Source organism: Vigna unguiculata, chromosome 1, assembly GCF_037176805.1.
Source record: "Vigna unguiculata cultivar grain cowpea cultivar isolate G323 ecotype 2 chromosome 1, ASM3717680v1, whole genome shotgun sequence".
Classification (NCBI taxonomy): Eukaryota; Viridiplantae; Streptophyta; class Magnoliopsida; order Fabales; family Fabaceae; genus Vigna; species Vigna unguiculata.
The window spans coordinates 6441982-6447981 of record NC_140792.1 but is presented as its reverse complement, the minus strand read 5'-3'; positions in this window follow the sequence as shown (position 1 = coordinate 6447981).

Below are 6000 nucleotides of genomic sequence, written 5' to 3'. Positions count from 1 at the left end.
TTTATTTGCAGTTGGTGCTTCTATATCTGAAGACGGTCACACAATGTTGAGCGGATGAAAATAATGTCTTAGAAAGTTTTACATCGCCTAGGATAAGTTAGGGACTAGGTGTTGCTGACTTTATAATAGACTCTAAGTCTATGGTGTTTCTTACCTCGATAAAAAACACTTTAAGCTCTTATTTGACTTTTCTTATAGTCTTGTAGTAGAATGTGGTAAGGTTTGGGTTAAATTCCTGCTTTGGAGAGAAAGAGAGAAAGAGTGTGTGTGTGTGTGTGCGTGTGTGTGTGTGTTTGTGTGTACTTAGGGTTAAAAGGCATGAGAGAGTGGTCTACATGTTGTAAAATTTTTACCTAGTGTTATTCTTTAGTGTCATTAGACAACAATGTTGTTTTTTTTCCAGATTTGGAGTTTCCACGAATATTCTTGTGTACCCTTGTGTTAATCTTATTTATCTGTTATTAGAGTGATTCTTGTGGGTAATGACAATAATGTTCTTCATTAATGATGTGTTTTTCCCAACACACAGAAAAGATTCTTGATCACTTCAATCACCACGTGTCTTGATCTTCTCCTAGTTCAAGAGGAAAAGTTTGAAAAACATAGATGTCTTGAATTTGATAGTGTGCTTGCAAATATTGCTACTAGTCTTCTTCAACCAATTTCAACGCTTTTAATCGTGGACGAAGCAACACTCAAAATGGACATGATTACTACACAAACAACACAATATGATGAGGAGGTAATTCTTTTAATATGAGAAGACAAAGAGCTATCAATAATGGTTCTATTAGAAAATGAGACTTTTATTTTCTTGTTTGTTAAGTCAAGTCAGGTTGATATTAATTATAAACATTGTTTTGTGGGAAAATTGGTTGTATGATTAATGATTAGATGAGAAAGAGCGGTAGTATTTATTTTATGCAGATTTACACCCCTCTCATTAATTAGATAGAAACCTTTTGTAGCGTATAAGCTACTACACTCATAATATTGTAAGGAGACTCTTGGTCTCCATTCTTCCATAGTGTATCTTCACAAGAAAATCCCTCTTCTATGTTTTTGCTCTCGTTTTATAACCTTTATACTTTTTCTGATTTTATAACATGGTATCAAGAACTCATTGACTTTAAGGGATTGTGAGGAAGTGAAAACTAGTTAGAAAGTCATATACATACTATAGAAAAATACCTACAAGAAAGGATGACATCAAGCAACAATTCTTTACATCTAATAATGTTAAATTGTACCATTATCTAAGTCTTATTTCATTAACAAAACCAACTCTTCCATAGCTTTTAACCTACTTAATCCTTAATTTTACCTTGCTTTTGTAAATAAATACATTAATGTTAGAATCTTTGTTTCTTTACTTAAGGCTTGCTTTGTTTTAACCATTCCTTGCATGATATTTGGGTCATTAGGTATTGAAAATAATCTATTGAAACCTAGATTTGGAACAAGATACCTAATGGAACTTGTATCTAGGAATTGAGCTTATTTAGGATTCAAGGAATTGACTCTTAATAAGGAAACCTAGGCTCATTCAACTAAAAGATTAAGGTTTGAGTAGACTTGTGGATTGACATTAGTAATTTAATGGAGAAGATTTTTAGTGTTTTATATGCATGAGGGTTAAGTCGGTGAAATCTAACCCCAACAATATCAATCCATTGCATTTCTAGTATTTTCCATATTCTAGAGTTTCAAATATCCAAGTTCACCTTTTACTTGTTTATGCAATATTTACTTACTTGCACAAAAACCCAAATTATGGATTCATTCTTTAGTTTAAATTAGTTATTAATTACACGATTATTTAGTATACACGAGTCTTTCACAAAACAATATCCCAATCTTACCAGTTACTACTTGCGCGACTTGGTACACTTTTTAGAGTCCTAACAACATAGACCTCTTTTTTTTGTAGGAGAAAATTATGATTTGTTAGCTGGGAAAATGAGAACTTATTTAAGAGCTCCAAATTGAGGGAAGTGGTAGAAAATGAAATTAATTTAGCCCCTTTATAAGAGAACCCAATAGTTGCTCAAATAAGGTTCCACAGGGAAGAAGTGCCAAAGGAAGGCGACACTTGCCATTAATCATGCAACAATACACGATGATATTTTCAATCAAGATATTGGATCTTGAGACAACAAGAGGTCTGGGACAAGCTCAAGAAAGAGTTCCAAGGCAATGAAATAACAAGAAGGATGAAGGTGTTGAATTTGAGAAGAGAATTTGAGGTAATCAAAATGAAGGAGTTTGAAATAGTAGAGGAGTTTTTGGACAAACTTTCTAAAGTGGTTACTTAAATTAGATTTCTTGGTGAAGCTTAAAGATCAAAGAGTTGTGGAGAAAATTTTGGTGTATCTTCCAGAGAGGTTTGAGTCAAAAATCTCATCTCTAGAAGAAAATAAAGATTTTTCTTAAATTTAATTTGCAAAACTTGTCAATACTTTGCAAGCCACTAAACAAAGAATACCCCTAATAATGGAAGAAAACATTGAATGTACTTTTATGGCTAACAACAAAAGCAAACCTCAAGGAAGAAACAACTATGAATAAATGCTTGGTGGGAAAAAGGCAAAGGAAAAAAAAGGAAGAAGACAACAACAAAATGGGTTGGAAAGAGAAGTTTTCATCTTGCTCTTATTGTAAAAAAATAAACCATATAGATAATTATTGTTGGTTCAGACCTAGAGTCAAATGTAGGGCCTATAACCAACTCAGTCATGTAGAAAAAATGTGCAAAAATAAGGCAAAACAACAAGGATAACAAATTCAAGTTGCTAAGCACCAAAAGCACATTGAAGAGTAGTCATTTGTTACTTCTTGTTATTCTACAAGTAGCAACAAAGAAGTTTGGCTAATAGACAATAGGTGCACCAATCATATGACTCCTGATGCAAGTTTTTTTAAGGAACTTGATCAATCCCACATCTCAAAAGTTATTATTAACAATGGAGAAAGTGTTGATGTTAAAGGTAAAAGAGTGGTTGTTGTTGACACTCCTTCAAGTACCAAATACATTTCATATGTATTTTTTGTGCCTGATTTAAGTCAAAGTCTTTTCAATGTAAGACAAATGCTTGAAAGAAATTATGCTTTGCATTTCAAAAATATGAAATGTACCATATTTGATCCCTATGGATGTCAGTTAATGTCTGTTAAAATGATAGAGAAAATTTTTCCTTTAGATTGAAAATAAACTGTTGCCCAAACTTTTCCAAGCAAAGTAAATGATTCTTCCTTACGACATTTGAGGCTTGGTCATTTTAGTTACTCAACTTTAAGGTTAATGAAGTATAATAATCTAGTGCAAATATGGAAATCAAAGCAAGTTGTCATCACATGTTGAAGCAAGCTAAAGAGCTACTAAAAAATTACAACTTACACATATTGATGTCTATGGCACAATAAGCATAACATCCTTAAATGGAAGTAGATACTTTATGTTGTTTGCAGATGATTTTACAAGGTTGATTTATGTGTTTTTTCTAAAACAAAAGTTAGAGGTGTTTAATGTTTTTCAAAGCAATTCAACATCAGTTAATTGTTTCTCACACTCCTCAATAAAATGGGGTGAGTGAAAGGAAAACCAGGACGATTATGGAGATAACAAGATGTTTGCTCTTTGAAAAAGATCTTTCAAAATCTTTTTGCATAGAGGTTGTTAATACCTCTGCATACTTGTTGAATGTTACCTACCAAAGGTTTGAAAGGAAAAACACCTTTTGAAGCATGATATGAAAGAAGCCTTTGGTGGAGCAACTAAAAAAGAGACAAGCTAGATCACAAGTTAGAATGTGGTATTATTTTAGAGTATTGTAATGGCTCCAAAGGTTACATGACAATCCTTTGACAAAGAATATTTTAATTAGTAGAAATGTAAAGTTTGTTGAGTTTTCTAGATGGAATTGAGGGAACTGCAAAGTAGAAGCCTCAAGCATAAAAACAACTTGGAGTAGACAATCTCCAAGAACAATAGTTAGAAATCGAAGATGAAGATTTATATATGATGATGATGATGATGATGATGATAATGATGATGATTTTCTAGTTAGAGACACTAAAACTTTGTTGAAATTTATGAAAGGTGCAACATTGTTGCACTTGAACCGAAATAATTTGATGAAGCTACTGAAATAGATGGGTGGAAATGTGCTATGCAAAAGGAGATGAATATGATTGAGAAAAACAAAACATAATAACTTGTAGACAAGCCAACTAATCAAAAGGTAATAGATCATAAGTGGGTTTATAGAACCAAATTCAATCTTGGTGGTTCTGTAAGAAAACTAAAGGCTAGATTGGTTGTTAAAGTCTATGACCAGCAACACGAAGTTGATTTTTCATATACATTTGCTTTTGTGGCAATGCATGATATAATTAGGCAACTAGTTGCATTGGCAGTGAAAATGAGATGGAAAATTTATCATTTTGATGTGAAATTAGGTTTTTTAAATGGTTTGCTCGAAGAGGACATATTTGTTGAACAACCTATGGGATTTGTTGTTCTAGGCAGTGAAAAAAAAAAGACCTAAAAACTTCAAAAATCTTTTTATGGATTGAACTAAGCTCCAAGGGCCTAGTACCATAGAATGGATGGTTATCTACTGCATAAAGAATTGAAAGTGAAGCTACTTTGTATGCAAAAAGGTCAAACAATGAAGTACAACTCATTAGGTCCTTGTATGTTGATGATTTCCTGGTCATTAGCAATAGTCCAGATTTCTTGAGCAAATTCGAGCATGACATGGAAACTCAGTTTGAAATGATTGATTTGGAAGAATTTATGGTAAATGAGAATTTGTCACTTAATGATGCTAGTGGCAAAGTAGAAGCTTTTTGCTTATATAAGCTTAATTGGTAGTTTATTGTATCTTATAGCCACTAGACAAGACACAATGTTTACACAAGTTTGTTGTCCATATTTATGCATTGTTCTGGTTAAGCTCATTATCATGCAACAAAATGAGTGTTAAGATACATAAAAGGCACAACTGACTATGGCATATGGTTTTCAAAGGATGAAAGTGGAAATCTTTAAGGATATGAAGATAGTGACATGACAGGATGCCAAAAGTACCTCAGGTTATGTTTTCTCATTTGATAATGGTGTTTTCTCTTGGAATTCAAAGAAACAAGATGTGTTGACTCAATCCATAACTAAAGCTGAGTATATATCAACTAAAGTTGAGTATATATCAACCTGGAGTATTGCAATTCAAAAAATTAGATTACAGACATTATGACCAAAGCACTCTCTCCAAGATTAAATTTGAAGTGTTGATATCAAAGCTTGGAGTATCCAAGAAAAATCTCAAGGAGTGTTAGAAAATGAGATTTTTCTAGATACTCCAAGATCTTTTTTTTTTTTGTTATGTTAGGTCATGTTGATATTAATTAGAAAAATTGCTTTGTGGGAAAGTTGATTTTATGATTAATGATTATGTGAGAGCATTTATTATTACGCAGACTTACATCTCTCTCATTAATTAGAGAGAAACCTTTTTGTAGCCTATAAACTACCGCATTCATAATATTATTGTAAGAAGACTCTTAGTCTCCCTTCCATAGTGTATCTTCACAAGAAAAACACTTCTTTGTTTTGCTCTGGTTTCACAACCCGTATGATTTTATAATAGGTTCTTACTCATCCCAAGTACTCAGCACAAGAATTCAATGCTAAATTTGTAGTAAAATTGGCTTTATTGTCAAAGATTGTTAGCATAGTAATGGGTATGATATTCAAGCTAATAATTCTCATCATTTGACTAAGGGTGAAACTACAACTCTGGCTACATGATTCACGCTCTTCAACCCTCTTTGGTATTCTGATAGTAGTGCATCACATCACATTACCTATGACATCAATAATCTCGATTCATCAAACCTCTTACACTAGCATTGATAGTGATGACAAAACTATTTGTACATGTGGGTATCCACAAATAAAATATGTGATGGATAGTTAGTACATGCGTGTATTTATTA